Below are 18,096 nucleotides of genomic sequence, written 5' to 3'. Positions count from 1 at the left end.
GTCACTGAATGTCACGTTATGGAACAAATATGCTACTGCTGAGGGAGTGTGAGTGGGAAGTCTGTGTGGAGAGAGCTGTGTGACCTGCAACCATCAGTTTGAAGCTGACAGCAAATTTTCATTAGCCATAGTAAATTCTTGAGTACTGGAAATAAATAGAAACTGAAAGTATTTTGATTGAAATTTTGTTTAAAGGATTGGAACACTCCATTTTTTCCAGGCTTCTTTGGGAAAATATAGGCACATTCTATGTTTCGATGTTCAAGATAAAACAAAAATTTGCAGATTTACAATGCAAGAAATTATATTTGTTATGTAGGAGTAGAATTTTCCCTTTCTGCTTTGGCACCACCAGTTAATTACAAAGAAATACCGTACTGTAGTGGGAAGAACATTGGTTTTGGTGTTAGAAAATCCATGTAAGAATTATGGCTCTGTTACTCCCTGTGTGTTCTTGGGCGACCAGATCACTCAACTCCTCCCACCCTTGTTTTTCTCAGCTGTAAACAGGGGCTAATAATATCTATCCTCACATGGTTATTGTAAGGATTAAACTAGGCAATGTATGTAAAAACACTTGACACATAGTACATGCTCAGTAAACCTGAATGAAATAAAAATAGTGAACTTGTCCAAGTCTCTTGGCTGTCACATGAGAAAGGCAGAATCGTCCCACTAAGCTTAGTGCTTTCTGTGAAAGGAAATCCCAGTCAGGCTAATGGAAGGGGGCTCTCCTAGTAGTATCAAATCTGCTAAACCAGTAAGCTGTCCAAACCAGATAAAGATCAGGGTTGTGGAATCCTGTCCGCTTCTCAACAGCCAGTTCCTTGAGCCTGATAAACTGAAGAAGTTTGGATTGCAGAGCATGAATTGCTGAGATCAACAGGTAAGCATGGAGCAGGTTTTAGTTTCCGTTTATAAAATCAGTGACATCTGAGAAATAAAAGGTTGCTTTTTGCCAATAGCAAGAGGCTTATAGATTATGCAAGAAAACTGTTTCCTATTCTGTAGGAATTCTTTAAAAATATTTTATTAAAATTATTTTATTTTAAAAAGCTTAATTTTAATTGAAAAACATTTTAAACATAAAATGGGTAGGTAGTTTTCAGAGAGCTATTTTAAGCATACTAGGTAGACTGCTTTGCTTAGAAGGTGAAAGTATCCTCTAGAGAGACTAGATATAATCATTTTGATCACTGTATTTTGGTACCAACATCATTACAGATATTCCTTTGTTAATGTAATTTTCTTCCCTTTCTTTTAGAGATATCCACTTCCCCCCACACTGTTCTCCTTAAAAGAAATTGGGTTCTGCTGGATTAAGAGAGGAAAACTATGCAAATAGTCATCTGGCAGATTGGCTAGATTGTTGATTACATCACCATCCCACCACCTAAATACAGGCTTTTTATTGGCTATTGTAAAAGGCAGACAGGACTGGGAAGGCTCTGCTTCACTCGTGAATTGTAGAAGGCTCTGTGTTATAAACAAATTTTATCCTGTTTTTCACTTAAAATGTACTCAGAAGCATTTTCCATGTGTTATTACATTTTTCCATGTTACTTAATAAGTAAACATTTTAAATGAATGCTTACCATTCTATCAAGTGAATATGTGAGGTTTTATTAACCACTATCCACCTTATTCTTACATAATTATTTTAATTTTTCACCTTCAGAAATAAAACTGTAGTTACTATTTTTATTTAGAAATTGTATGTATGTTTCCTCCACAGAGTAGAATTCTAATACCTGCCAATGTTTTAAAGGGCTGGACAAACCAAACAGATTACCCCCCTTGTGACCATTTCTCTCCCAGCATCCTGAGACCTGCGTGGGAGTCTCCAGTGTCCGGCTGACCCCTGGACCGCTGAATCTCCTACCTGTCGTACAAAAAGCTGGAAGTTTCTGTTTCTCATTTCAGGTAGGACACACATTCCTCATTCTGGGTGCTTGCTGCTCCTCAGTAACTGGACGAAGTCACAATAATCGTGGCTGTGAACAGAGGAGGTTTGTGACGCATGAACTTAAACCCCGATTGTACTGCTCCGGGTGAAAGCCTGCAGCTGGTAAAATGGCTGCTTTGTGTCCTTTCCCATCCCTGTAGGGACACCACACAGACTCCTGGACAATCTGTTACTTAAAGCTGAAAATGCTAGACCTTAGAAAAACAAGGAAAAAAGAAAGAAGAAGAGAAAGAGAGAACAGAAAAAGAAAACACCAGCTTTGCTCAGAAAGAATCAGTTGTTTATTATTTTGCTTCTGAAGATCTGGGCAGTTCCATCTATTATTTTATGTGGCACTTTTAGATGTAATAAGAGCAAGCAGCCTCATTTACGGAGAATCACAGGTGTTAAGCATTTGGCTAGGAAGCTTGTGAGCTCTCTCTTACTCAGTCCCCACAACAGCTCTGCAAAGGCAAGTGTCGTTCCCACACGACAGCAGAGGGAACCGGCCAGGAGAGGTTACAGTGCGTTCACAGGCCCGAGCTCTGCCCTGCACTCTGCCTGACGCAAACCTGGAAAGCTCCCCCTTTCACGACTGTAATTCCGAACTACTCTTGTGGTAAGGGCTTTATCCATGAGTGCTAGTCTGCAGTTGAACATACCTACTACATTCATTCAAATACATTTATGAAACACATATCATATGCAAAAGCTTTACAACATGCCTGTGGAAGGTAGAGAACAAAAAAGTCATTGGTCCCTGCCTTTTGACTTAAAAAAAAAGTCTGGTTGGAGGAATTAGACACAAATGAAATATAAAACAATAACACAAGAAGTAATAGTAATGTCTGTCAACACTCAGAGGGGGAAATAAATGAAGAACCACAGTCCAAAGGAGAGCTCTCTGTGCCGGATTAAGATGACTCCGAGAAAGAAGTGCTTACACACATTCATCCATGTCATTAATGATAAAAAGATAAAATGTTGTTTTAGGATGCTTCAGAAATATTTAAGTAGGTGAGAACTATATAGATCATATTTTGAAAAAATTTATTGATTGAGCCCTGGCTGGCGTAACTCAGTGGATTGAGCTCAGGCTGTGAACCAAAGTGTCTCAGGTTCAGTTCCCAGTCAGGGCACATGCCTGGGTTGCAGGCCATGGCCCCCAGCAACCGCACATTGATGTTTCTCTCTCTCTTTCTCCCTCCCTTCCCTCTCTAAAAATACAATAAATAAAATCTTTAAAAAAATTTATTGATTGAGCCCTGGCTGGTGTGGCTCAGTGGATTGGGCACCAGCCTGTGAACCAAAGAGTTGACAGTTTGATCCCCAGTCAGGGCACATGCCTGGGTTATGGGCTAGGTCCCCAGTAGGGGGCACACAAGAGGCAACCACACATTGATGTTTCTCTCCCTCCCTTCCCCTCTCTAAAAATTAATAAATAAAATCTTTAAAAATTTTTTATTGATTGATTTTAGAGAAAGAGAAAGGGAGAGAGAAACATTGATTTGTTGATCCACTTATTTATGCATTCATTGGTTTCATTTTGTATGTGTCCTGACCAGGGGTCAAACCAGCAACTTTGGTGCATCAGGATGATGCTCTAACCAAATGAGCTACCCTATATAGGCAGGGCCTGTATAAATCATCTTGAATATATACTCATTCAGTAACTGGGTCTCTTTAATTTAACATCTGCATGTGATGGAGTTTTTATGGCACATCAGTGATGGGAAAAACACTTTTTTCTTTTTGTTCTCTGAAACCATACGGCAGTTTTTCTGAAAGTATGGTTCATGGACTACCGACAACATAAATTACCTTGGAATTTAGGTACACATGAGGATTCCCCAAGCTTACAGAAATAGAATTGCTGGGGGTGGTACCTGAAAATCTATGTTTGCAACAAGTATTCTAGGTGACTCCTATGCACATTGAAGTTTGAGAAACAATATGTAGCAGAACACTTAGTGGATCATGTATATTGATAGATTTCTTGTTAATAATATCTCCTAATTATTGAGCACTTACTGTATGCCTAGCACACACTCACATTTAGTGTGTAAAACAAACTTAGTAGGTAAGTAACATAACCTCCATTTTACAGTTGAAGAAACTGAGGCCCAAAGAGAATTAAAATTTGCCAGAGCTCACCCTGCTGGCAAGAGCTGTGACTTTCTAACCAGTTCCAAACTGGTTCTGCTTGCCCTCAATGTCTACACTATTCCCACAGAGCCTACCTCACTGTTGCCTAGGGATTGAGTGCCTACTATGCCATGTCATTTCAACCCAAACCTTTCAATGCCCTCACATGGTACTCTTGCCATGTAAGATAACTAAGATTCATAGACATTAATGTATAATCTCAAAGTCACCTTCCACCAATTAGAATACAGCTTTCTTTCTTATTCTAGTATGGCTTTTCCTCGCTTTTACTTTCTCCTGACAGGTCCTAAAGCCTTTTGCAACTCTGGCTGCCAGGGCTTCCACTCCTTGGTGTAATTTACCCGACCCTTTTGCACCTAGTTTGAAAAGACAAATCATGAGCTGAAGTTTAGGTTCCTTTCTAACAGCTACCACAGTTTTTCTGAACAGGAACGAGAGCTCAAATCTGAATCAAGAGGGAAATATGAGTTGCTTCAATTGAAAAACCTGCTACTGACCAAGGAAGCCTCTTCTGGGAAGGAGAACCACACTGTCCCATGTGAGAGCTCACTCTAAAGTATGCACACTAGTAAGTGATTTTCAGAGAGTCCCATGTGGCCTGCGGCGTATCCAAGCAGCCAGAGAGACAAAGGGCTGTTTTCATTGGTGAACCCCGCCCCCCCCCCCCCCAGGCCTGCCTTGTACCTCTCACAGGGTGCTGGTGTAAGAAGATAGTACTCTCTTTCAAGATGCAATGACAGTACAATTCAGTCATGTATAGCTAAAGCCATATAAATATCAGTACCATTTTTATCAAGTAATATCCTCCTGAGCATTATGCTGGGAAAAAAATTCAAAAGAAAACAATCAATGGTATAAAAACTAAAAAAAAAAGTTATAACATGAAAAATCTAAAAGAACCTCAATACCCAAGAATACAGGGCATGAGAAAGAATGTTATAACAATACAGTGGAATGCTATGTTTCTATTGAGTGAGATACATATGATAAGTATATTGAAACACAAAAGGGCTTTTTTACATAATATAAAATAAAAATATCAGAATACAACATTTGCGTTGAGCTAGAATAAATGCCTTGAAGTACAAAAAACCTGTGTTACTAGCTACATGGTCTTAAGACAAATCACCTAACCTGCATCCTAATTTCCTTGTCTGTATGAAATAGGGATACTCTGGCTGGTATAGCTCAGTGGATTCAGTGCGGTCCTGTGAATCAAAGGATCGCCAGTCGGATTCCCAGTCAGAGCACATGCCTGGGTTGCAGGCCAGGTATCCGGAATGGGCTCATGAGAGACAACCACAAATTGATATTTCTTTCCCTCTCTTGCTCCTTCTCTTCCCATCTCTCTAAAAATAATGAATAAATATTTTTTAAAAAAATAGGGATAAAAATAATCCATCTTGCCCTGGCCAGGTTGCTTGGAGTGTCATTTTTTTCCTATTATTTTTTTAAAATATATTTTATTGACTATGTTATTACAGTTGTTCCATTCCTCCCACCCCTTTATTCCCCTCCACCCTGCACACCCTCTCCCACCCACAATCCCCCCCCTTTAGTTCATGTCCGTGGGTCATATATGTAAGTTCTTTGGCTTCTACATTTCCTATACTGTTCTTACCCTGCCTTTGTCTATTTTTTACCTACCATCTATGCTACTTATTCTCTGTGCCTTTTCCCCCTCTCCCCCTACCATTCCCCTGCTGATAACCCTCCACATGATCTCCATTTCTGTGATTCTATTCCTGTTCTAGTTGCTTGCTCAGTTTGTTTTTATTTTTGTTTTAGGTGTAGTTGTGAATAATTGTGCATTTGTTGTCATTTTACTGTTCATATTTTTTATCTTCTTTTTCTTAGATAAGTCCCTTTAACATTTCATATAATAAGGGCTTGGTGATGATGAATTCCTTTAACTTGACCTTATCTGAGAAGCACTTTATCTGCCCTTCCATTCTAAATGAAAGCTTTGCTGGATAGAGCAATCTTGGATGTAGGCCCTTGCCCTTCATGACTTGGAATACTTCTTTCCAGCCCCTTCTTGCCTGCAAGGTTTCTTTTGAGAAATCAGCTGACAGTCTGATGGCCACTCCTTTGTAGGTAACTGTCTCCTTTTCTCTTGCTGCTTTTAAAATTCTCTCCTCTTTAATCTTGGCTAATGTATTATGATGTGCCTTTGTGTGTTCCTTCTTGGGTCCAACTTCTTTGGGACTCTCTGAGCTTCCTGAACTTCCTGGAAGTCTATTTCCTTTGCCAGATTGGGAAAGTTCTCCTTCATTATTTGTTCAAATAAGTTTTCAATTTCTTGCTCCTCCTCTTCTCCTTCTGGTACCCCTATGATTTGGATGTTGGATTGTTTAAAGATGTCCTGGAAGTTCCTAAGCCTCTCCTCCTTTTTTTGAATTCTTGTTTCTTCATTCTTTTCTGATTGGATGTTTCTTTCTTCTTTCTGTTCCAAATGCTTTATTTGAGTCCTGGTTTCCTTCCCGTCACTTGTTGGGAACCACCCTGCCTGGTATCAGAAGCTGTAACCCCCACCTAGGCTAAGGCTAAGGGAATGCCCTTGGAACCATAAGCCAGCAAGGAGACAAAAGCTTATCTCCCTGGCAGGAGTGCTGCTTCTGCTGCTTCATTCATAACTGAACCCCAAAGCTTGGTGGGTTAGCCAAAGACGGGTAAGATTCCCCAAGGGGGGAATGACCTAAGACAGGAAAGATCACGTGGGAGGTCCCCCAAAAGAAGGACTTGGGGAGGTGCAGCAAAAGGGGGTGATGGACCCTCGCTCCTCGGCTTTGACATAGCCTGAGTTCTCATTGTCTGGGAGAAAATCTCCTCCCATGCTCCACCTAAGCCTGAAACAATTACAGGGTGGTGCAGCTCTGCGCTGAAAAGGGCAGGTTCCCCGGTGATCAGGCCTAAGAAAGAATATGTAAATTACTGTGAAACCTTCTTTGTTTAGAATGCTCTCAGTTGAATGAGAAGGGTCCAAGAAGGAAGTTAGTTTGATTCTCAAAGTCTTACAGCTCTCTTACCCCGACTCAAAATAGACCACAGAGTTCCTTGTTATCTATTATTCCTTACTTCCCCCAATGAGTACTGTACTTTACCTGAATTATTATGCAAAACGAGCCCAATAAAAGCAGGTTTGGACGATAAATTGGCGCGCTCCCCACTAGAGGGGGTGGCCATTTCATCCCTACTTCTCCACAGAAACTAGTTTGTCTCTGTGCATGTTTTTTCTCACGTGTTTTCGTCGAGCCATCCGCAGCGTTCCGTGATCACTGCTGGCCGGTGACCCACGCATCAGTCACTATTGGTTCCATGTACATTTTCCTTTATTTCACTTAGCATAACCTTTATTTTTTCATCTAATTTGCGACCATATTCAACCAATTCTGTGAGCATCCTGATCACCAGTGCTTTGAACTGTGCATCTGATAGATTGACTATCTCTTCATTGCTTAGTTGTATTTTTTCTGGACCTTTGATCTGTTCTTTCATTTGGGCCATTTTTTTTTTTTTGTCTTGATGCACCTGTTACGTAGTGAGGGGCGGAGCCTTAGGTATTCGCAAGGGACCGGCAAACCACGTCGCTGGGTTGTGACGTTGTATGTGGGGCCGGGGTCTGAGAGGGAACAATGGCGCTTGCTCCACTCTCTGCCAGATTTCAGTCACTTCCCCCACTTCCCACAAGCAAACTGGGCCCTTCTGGTGCTGATTCCTGTGTAAGTGGGCTTGTGTACATTCTAGGACGCTGTGGGTCTCTCCAACAAACTCTCCTGTGAGGCTGGGAGTCTCTCCTGGCACCTCAACCCCCACCCGTGTTTTCAATCACAGGTTTGAGGCTTTATTTCCCTGAGCTGGAGCCATGGGTTGTGCAGTCTGTCTTACTCCCCAGTGGTTCCTCCCGGTTTATCTGCATGTGAATGTGGGGCCACTCGCTCCACAATCCGCTGCCTCACTGGGTCCTCCAGCAGCCGCCTTGCCACGAGTCCTCTCCACCTGGCAGCCTGACTCCGTCCCTCCTACTGGTCTGTATGAATGTTTCTTCTTTAACTCCTTGGTTGTCAGACTTCCATGCACTTTGATTTTCTGTCAGTTCTGGTTATTTTTTTTTAATTGTTGTCCTTCTTTTGGTTGTGTGAGGAGGCACAGTGCGTCTACCTACGCCTCCATCTTGGCGGGAAGTGCCTGGAGTGTCATTTTGTGCACAGAAGGTTACAGGTTTGGTTCTCTGGTTGGGGTGCATACAGGAGGAAGCCAATTGATGATGTTTTCTGCTTCACATCAGTGTTTCTGTTTTTCTCTTGCTCCTAAAGAAAATCAATAAATAATAATCAATAATCCTCTGGTAAGGATTAAAAACATGTATATACAGGGTCTGACAGAAATAAGGCCTGCATGAGTGTGGTTGGTAGGGTAGTAATATAGGTGTAATAATTTATAGTTTTTATTTGAATATTTCACCTAAAATATCACCTGGTGTGCTTGAGTGTGATATTGTTGTTACAGCATTACAAGCTTATGATTTTGTAATGAAAATAGGTGTTATTTGTGCCAGACCCATATATGTGTGTTGTATTCTTACAACAACCCTGAAAAAAAGGTGTGTGTGTATATAAATATGTAAATATACATGTTTTGTATAAAATAAATATATATTTATAAATATACATGATATACATGTCAATATACTTATACACATATTTATATAACATTTAATGTTATTGAACATATAAGTGTAATATTTATAAATATAAATATATATTTATGTATTTAGAATAAATACATATTGATAAATATACATTTGTTTTTATTATATATTTATTAATATGTTTACTGTGTATTTAATATATAACAAACACATATTTATAAACATATACATATTTATATATTTATATACACACACACCTTTTTCCAGGGTTGTTGTAAGAATTAAAGATGATATAAACTCTACGGATAAAAGTTGTATAAACCATGATGGAAAGAAGTGCTATTGAAATTTTTATTTGAAATAAATTTATTTTTATGATATTTTAAGTATTTTTTAAAAGATTTTATTTATTTTTTTTAGAGAAAGGGAAAGGGAGGGAGAAAGAGAAATATTGGTGTGTGAGAGAAACATCAACCAGTTGCCTCTTTCAAGCCCCCAACTGGGGACCTGGCCTGCAACCCAGGCATGTTCCCTGACTGGGAATCAAACCAGCAAACTTTTGGTCCACAGGCCAGTGCTCAACCCACTGAGCCACAATAGCCAGGGCTATTTTGATGATTTTTTAAAAATTTCATACTTTTCCCTCTTTATTTCTCCACCCCCTTAGAAAAGCTCATGCTCCCTGAGCAAGAGCTGTGCCTATGTCATCTGGAAACTTGCCGAAATGCATCACTAACCCTCTTTTGAGAGACGTTCGAGATCGGTGCTTCTGAAGTCAGCTCTAGGAAACCGACTGCAGCCCCAAACACAGACTCAGAGGAAGGTGGCTCAGCCAGGTTCCTGGGCCTGTTTTCCACACGCTTAGAAGTCTGTACGAAGCTTGTTAGGTAGAGCTCCCTCTCTCCTCGCAGCTGGGGGAGGGCACGTTGTCATGACCAGGATGTCCTCCACCCGCCTTTGCTTCAGACCCCTAACCCTCACTTCCATTAAACCGCCTCTCTTCAGAGCTGGATTCATGAGAAAGGGGTCTGGCCAGGGGGTGACATCAAAGAAATGTTCTCTTTCAGCTGAAAGATATTAGCACACTTTGTTTCAGGCATCATGTTCAGCACATATGGATAGAAATATACTAAGCCAGTTGGAATGTTTTAGAACTCAGGCTTCAGAATCTTCCAGAAAACCTCTATCAAGAATGTTGACATAGAAAAGAGTATTGGCAGGTTTTCATCTATCCACCTTCATCTATCCCTCTATCCAGAATCAGTCCAGAGATGTAAAAATACAACCTGTTGCCAGGTTTTGTACTGCACAGGTAAAGAAATTAACCAAAAATGAGTTCTACTAGAGTGTCAGGCAACATAGTGGAGAAAGAATCAAAGTCGTTTAGACTTGGAAAAGCAATGCCAATCTTACTGAAGAGAAATAAATTGTGGCAAAACTGTGTTCAGGACTTCTGGAAAGATATGAGTCAGCTACTCTAAAAAATTTCTAGAAACTTTGTTCTTCTACTTGGCAAAGATCATCTCTGTTTGGGGTTGCACCAAATTCCTTTTAATTGATTGTTTTCTTCCCCATGCTGTGCATCCTCACAGCCAGGGATGCCACTGATGAAATATTCAGTACTGGAATGATATTTAATGTATAATTGAATAGAATGCATTTAGCATTTCAGTTTCATAGAACTTCCCTTTAATCTCCAGGAAAGGAAATATTTGTTAAGCACTCCTATACGCCAGGCAAGGTACTAATTACTTTAAACATTATGTCATTTAATCTTTACAACCCCGTGAGTTAGGTGTTATTGGCTCTACCACACAGGTGAAGTAACCGAGGCTCCAAGAAGCTAAGTCATTTTCTTAAGATCACAAAGTACATAGCAGGACAACCAGCCCCAGAACTGAGTCAGATTCCCTGATTCTCATGCTTTTTCCCTAAATTTTTATGAAATGTTATTTAATTTAATTTCCAAAGCACTTTTATTTACAGTGGCGCACATCCCAACCACAGACTGATGCTGGGCACATCGCAGGATTCTTCCCCTTAACAGAACTCACAGAGCCGGGACTAGAGTCCAGGTTTGCAGCAACCCCCTTCCTGTCACCACTACCTTTTGCTGAGTGCCTCTATGTGCCAGGCTCTGTATGGAGCTATTTTTTTTTAAGATTTTATTTACTTATTTTTAAAGAGAGAGGAAGATGGGGAAAAAGAGAGGAAGAGAAGCATCAATGTGTGGTTACCTCTCACCTGGCCCCCACTGGGCACCTGGCCCACAACCCAGGCATGTGCCCTGACTGGGAATTGAACTGGCGATCCTTTGGTTCACAGCCCGTGCTCAGTCCACTGAGCTACACCAGCCAGGACTGTGTGGAGCATTTTAAAAAACATTTCACCCCATCTTAATCCTCATAATGACCTTATGAGGCAGGCACTATTATTATCCCATTTGATGGATGAGAAAACCAAGAACCAGACTGGCCAAAATTTGGCTAAGATGATAAAGTAGCAGGTAAGGTCTAGAGCTCAGGTTTGTCATAATGATAACATAATTAATAAAAGCAGCAGCCATTTAGTGAGTGCTTATGTGTCAGATACTGCTTTTTAAAAACTGACGTAATTTGAGATTTGCAATTGGCATTGCTGTTTTAATGCTCACAGTAAGCCTATGAAGAAGGTACTAATGCTTAGAGAAAATAAGTAATGTCTCCAAGGACATACAAACAAGAAGGGATAGAAGTAGGATTTGAATGCAGATCTCTTGGACTCCAAGACCTGTTTTCTTAACCCTGAGGCTTTGCTGACTCCGGTTCTGTCTCCATGCACTCTTGCTTCCCTAAGTGTGGTCCTCAGACCGAAAGCATTGGCATTGCCTGGGAGCGTGTTACAAATGTGGAATCCAAGCCCTGCTCCGGACCTAGTGATTCAGAAGTATATTTCATCAAGATGCCCATAGGATTCTTGTGCACATTAAAGTCTGAGAAGCACTGAATTGCAATACCATCAGCAGCACACAGAATAAGCAGAGGAGAGAGCAAGATGATCTAGAACAAGGATTCTCCAACATGTTCCTCTGGAAATCAGTTTTGAGCTGGAAGCAGGTACGTTCTGCTGCTAAAGTTGATAATGGTGATTTCTCCACCACCAATTTGTAGGGAAAAAAAGTTAACAAATTGTATTATCTCATTTTTTAAACATAATTTTTCCTCTCTTCTTTGGAGCCCAGTTTCACTTGCCTGTTAGTGATAATTTTAGAAGGTAACAACTGAGTGGTAGTAAAATGCCTATGGAAAACTCAGAAGTGTTTACTTGTATTTTTTGTGGGCTTCTCAATTCTTGGATTTGTGATTGTGATTTTTGTATTTCATAATGGAGAGCAGTCGTACTTTTTATCAGTAAACTTGTCTCTAATTCACACAGCAGAATTAAATGTTAATGTCTTTCGGCGTTCCACAAAAAACACCTGACTCCACCTACATGGACATGAGGACCAAGGCTTCTGAATCTCTATAGAAATCATCTAATCAAGAGGAACTGGTCATAGAAAAGTTAGAAAGATGAATGTATTTCTCACCTGTCCCTCTTCCTCTAATGAGGAGCAACATTAATAGATATGAATGTAACCTACTGATTCTTGCTGGATAGTAGAAACATCCGTGGTCTTTATTTCCTCCCTGTGCCTTCCCAAATATTAAAAAAATGCTGTAGTGAACATTCATTCATTCAGCAAATATCTCATGAGCACCTGCACAGGGACAGGCATTGTTCAGGTGCTGGAGATACAGCAGTGAACAAGCCAGACAAAACCTCTCGTTCTGACGTCAGGATCTTTGGGCTTTGCCTCTTTGGCTGGTCAGACTCCTTGAAGAAGACACTTCAAGTTTCCTCTCTAAAGGGGAACTATCTGGTACCCTGAGATCTAGAAACTGAGTGGAGTAAGAGGACTGAGAACTTAGCATCTGATATCCATAAATTCACTTAATCTCCCTGTTTATAAAGGGACCTCCTATTTAACCCTCTCTGGAGAATAAAGACTACAGTCTTTTGGGAGGAGTGGGGGCAGTTAAAGAAGGGAGAGGTGACCTGGGGACCTAACTGCTCTTAAACAGCTTGCAAACACCTTGTTTTAATCCCGGCCCAGGGGACAACCTCTGCATGGGAGCCCTGCTGTCCTGCACCTTCACAGTAGGCGGCGGGGGTGCCCACAGCCACCAGTCACTGAGACTTCAGGAACTCTGCAGTATTAATTAGGCTGGGTCTCAGTTTTTGGTTTTTGTTATTCTTTTTAAAATTTTAAGCAGAAGGAAGACACATGGGCTTTTAGCTTTTTCCTACTTAGGGTTTAGGATTCAGGTTTCTCCAGATTGGTTACTTGTTAGTATTCAACCATTTGCTTTCCACCTTCTGCTTGTTTTTGTCATTTTTGTTTGAGTACTGGCTCTTCTCATTGTTGTGGGATTATGCTCTTAAAAATCAAGTTACTGCCATTTCAGTGCTGTTCTAGAAGAGAACAAAAGTAGGCCTTCTTCATTAATTGCTTAACTTTCACCACTTTCTGGAAACACTTTTCTACACTAACGTAAATCGTCTCTTGTAATTGCCAAAACCCTTATTCTCCCCACTTGTCCTTAGAGTTGGATATCTGAATAAAATATGTACTTTTACTTATAGGTGGTTGCAGTTTAGAAAGCATTCATTGTCCTTCACATTCTTTCCATTTTTATTTTATTTTTTAATATATTTTATTGATTATACTATTACGGTTGTCCCATTTTCCCCCCCCCTCCACTCCCCTCCACCCTGCACACCCTCTCCTATCCACATTCCCCCCATTTAGTTCATGTCCATGGATCATATTTATAAGTTCTTTAGCTTCTACATTTCCCGTAGTATTCTTACCCTCCCCCTGTCTATTTTCTACCTACCATCTATGCTACTTATTCTCTGTATCTTTTCCCCCTCTCTTCTCCTCGCACTCCCCTGCTGATAACCCTCCATGTGATCTCCATTTCTGTGGTTCTGTTCCTGTTCTACTTGTTTGCTTAGTTCTTTTTGTTTTTTTTTTTAGGTGTGGTTGTTACTAATTACGAGTTTGCTGTCATTTTACTATATGTGTTTTTTATCTTCTCTTTCTTAGATAAGTCCCTTTAACATTTTATATAATAAGGGCTTGGTGATGATGAACTCCTTTAACTTGACCTTATCTGAGAAGCACTTTTTCTGTCCTTCCATTCTAAATGAAAGCTTTGCTGGATAGAACAATCTTGGATGTAGGTCCTTGCCTTTCATGACTTGGAATACTTCTTTCCAGCCCCTTCTTGCCTGCAAGGTCTCTTTTGAGAAATCAGTTGACAGTCTTATGGCTACTCCTTTGTAGGTTACTGTCCCTTTATCTCTTGCTGCTTCTAGGATTCTCTCCTTCATTTTTACTTTGGCTAATGTAAGTATGATGTGCCTTGGTGTGTTCCTCCTTGGGAGAAGTCCAGCTTCTTTGGGACTCTCTGAGCTTCCTGGGCTTCCTGAAAGTCTATTTCCTTTGCCAGAATGGGGAAGTTCTTTTATTATTTGTTCAAATAAGTTTTCCACTTTTTGCACTTCCTCTTCTCCTTCTGGTACCCCTATAATTTGGATGTTGGAATGTTTAAAGATGTCCTGGTGATTTCTATGCTTCTTCTCATTTTTTGAATTCTTATTTCTTCATTCTTTTCTGATTGTATGTTTTTTTTTTCCACTTCTGGTCCACTCCATTGATATGAGTCCCAGTTTCCTTTCCATCACTATTGGTTCCCTGTACATTTTCCTTTATTTCTCTTATCGTAGCCTTCATTTTTTCATCTAATTTGCGACCAAATTCAACCAATTCTGTGAACATCCTGATCACCAGTGCTTTGAACTGTGCATCTGATAGGTTGGCTATCTCTGGGTTGCTTAAAAGTATTGGCTCTGAGGCTTTGATTTGTATTTCTGTTTGAATGTTTTTTTGTTTTTTTGTTTTTAAATCTGGTCATGCCTGTTACATAGTGGGGGGTGGAGCCTTAGGTGTTCTCCAGGACGGGGCAACCCAGTTGCTGGGTTGTGACGTTGTATGTGGGGGTGGGGTCCGAGAGGGAACAATGGCGCTTGCTCCTCTGTCTGATTTCAGTCCCTTCCGCCACTTCCCCCAAGCTAACTGGGCCTTTCTGGTGCTGATTCCCATGTGGGTGGGCTTGTACACATTCTAGGACCCTGTGGGTCTCTCCAACAAACTCTCCTGTGAGGCTGGGAGTCTTTCCCTGGGCCTGAACCCCCACAGGTGTTTTTAATCAGTGACCCCAGGTTCTATTTCCAGTGCTGGGACCCTGGGTTGCATAGTCTGTCTCACTGCTCAATTTCACCTCATTTATCTGCATGCAAATGTGGCCCAAACAGCCAGGTGCCTTGCATGCAGTCCCTCTCTTCACAGCCGCTGCCTCGCTGGGTCTGCCAGCAGCCTGTGCGCCCAGTGTCCGCCCTCTGTGGTCTTGTCCTTGGGATGCCCTACACGCCCGGGAGGCATTCCATGTCTGGTGCCACCATTTTTTATGCTGAGACCTCTCTCTGCCCAGCTGCCCAACTCCGCCCCTCCTGCCGATCTGGATGAATGTGTATATTTTAACTTCTTGGTTGTTGGACTTCCATACAGTTCAATTTTCTGTCAGATCTGGTTGTTATCTTGTTTCTAAATTGTTACTGACCTTATTTTGGTTGTGCAAGGAGACACAGTGTGTCTACCTACGCCTCCATCTTGGCTGTAAGTCCACATTCTTTAAGATTTTAAACAACAGGAAACAAAAGATCACTTTCCTCAGCAGATCAAAAATGGGGCTGAGACATACTCATACATATTAAAAATTATGTATGTAGTTTAGTTACTACAGCATTGTTTATAACACTGGACTGCAAAACACCTAACAGTACATCAATAGAGGACTTGTTAAATAAACATCCAGAACCACATGATAGCATATTACACAGTTAAAAAGAATAAGGATCATGGCTATGTAGCTAAGTTGGTTAAAGTGTTTTCCCCAAATACCAAGGCTGTGGGTTCAGTCTCTGGTCAGGGCACATACAAGAATCAGCCAATGAATGGGTAAATATGTGGAACAGCAAATCAATGTCTCTCTCCCTGCTTCTTCTCTCTCTAAAATCAATCAATCATTTTAAAAAAGAAGATCTGTATGTTGGTGTGGAAGGGTCTATAAGGACAGAATGAAGTTAGTATAGTAGGCTATAATTTGTATTTAATAATACATATCTAAACTGGAGAGCATTATGCTAAGTGAAATATGCCACCAGTGAAAGAAAATACCATATGATTTCACCTGTAAGTGGAACCTAATCAACAAAACAAACAAGCAAAATATAACCAAAGATATTGAAATAAAGAACAAACTGATAGTCACCAGAGGGGATGGGGAAGGGGGTAATGGGAGAAAGAAAGGGAAGGGGATTGTCAAGGAACATGTATAAAGGACCTACGGACAAAGCCAGAGGGGGGAAGGATTGAGGGTGGGAGGTAGGGATAGCTGGGGTCAGGGGGAGTCAGAGGGGGGGAAATGGAGACAATTGTACTTGAACAATAAAATAGAAAAATAAAAGCATATCTAAGGCCCTGACTGTCTAGCTCAGTTGATTAGAGTATTGTCCCAGAATACCAAGTTTGCAGGTTCGATCACTGGTCAGGGCACATACAGCAAGCAACCACTTCATGCACAAATAAGTGGACCAATAAATCTTTCTCCCTCTCTCCCTCTCTCTCTCCCTCCTCCCCTCCAATCAATGGAAATACATGTCTATATAGTATCTACATCTGTAATAGTGGTTACCTCGTGAGAGGGAACTAGATGACTGGGAGGCAGGAAGTAGAACAAAGACTTAGTTTATCCTTGTGTACCATTTGAACTATTTTTAAAAAAAATATTAATTTGAGAAAGAGCAAAACATTGCTTTGTTGTTCCACTTACTTATACATTCATTGATTGTTTCTTGTATCCTGACTGGAGGATTGAACCTGCAATCTTGGCATATTGTGATGACTCTGTAACCAACTTAGCTAGCCAGCCAGAGCCTACTGTACCATTTGAATTTCGTATTACAGTCTTATTTATTTTAAAAATAAAGTACTAATGAATAGTTTCTAAAAGGATGAGCTCCTTGACCTTTCCCTGACACAGTGCCCTCCCTGATTACTTCTGCCTATCCAAATTTCCCTCTGTCTTCAAGATAGATATTAATTCCCTATTCCTTCTTTGGGCAATTCCAGCCCATGTACTCTCTCATCTGATCTCCTTTGCTAGAAATTGTGTGTGGCAAGTCATCTCACACTGCTTTGTTACAGTGCTTCTTCATTTTAAAAAATAGTATCAACCATCTTGTATTGAACTTTCCATTTTGTATTTGCATTTTTGTTTTACTGAGCCTTTTACGGGTTGCATGAGGGTTTTCCAAAGATGAGGAGTGGTCAGTGAAGAATATATGAGCAAGTAAAAGAGAGTACCTGAGAAGGAGCTTGAAGCTCCCTCCTTACTAGGAGCCTTCAAATGCAATTACCAAATAGAAATCGATGTGAACCAGTGACCCCTTTTTATAACATGCTGTTGGGTTGTCCAAAACCTCTGTTCAGTTTTTTCCATAAAAATAAAAGACACATTTTCATTTTCACCAATAACTTTATTGATTTGGATTTTTTGAGTACGTCAGCTATCTCCTGCTTTTGGCCTTTAGTGGGTAGAGGCCGCAGGTGCTACTAAACATCTTCCAGTGCATAAGACAGCCTCACAGCAAAGAATTATTTGGCCAAAATGTTAATAGTACCAAGAAACTTCACAAACCACTTTTGACACGTTCGATCAGTCACAGCACCTTCTCCATACACTGCACAAATCTTTTTTTGTTTCAGTTGTTTTTACCTTTCTTGAAATAATAAAGCATTAAATACTGAAAATGTTGCATATTTTCTTCCATCTTCAATATAAAAATGGCTGCACAAAAATTCACCAATTTTGATGTTTTTTTTAAACGCACGCTGATATGACAACTGTCACAATACAATCTAACAAAATTGTTTCACATGAAGTTAAAGACAACTAAGTACTACTGGAGTCACCTTATGGAGAAAATGTGACAGACTATTTGGCCAACCTAATAAAAGGTAAAGCCTTCACATTTTCCATTGAATTAATACAATTATCATGACATTACTTAGGAGCACTTGTACTGAAGGGATGAGATATTGGGAGGCAGAAGGGAAGATTCTGAAGCAAGACTCAAAATTTTAGAGCCCTCAGGAGTTAAAGATGAACTAACAGACACCTTTACT

The sequence above is a fragment of the Phyllostomus hastatus genome, unplaced genomic scaffold (assembly GCF_019186645.2).
Source record: "Phyllostomus hastatus isolate PE091 unplaced genomic scaffold, TTU_PhHast_1.1 phas_contig_36, whole genome shotgun sequence".
Lineage (NCBI taxonomy): Eukaryota > Metazoa > Chordata > Mammalia > Chiroptera > Phyllostomidae > Phyllostomus > Phyllostomus hastatus.
Note: the sequence above shows the minus strand (reverse complement) of the source record.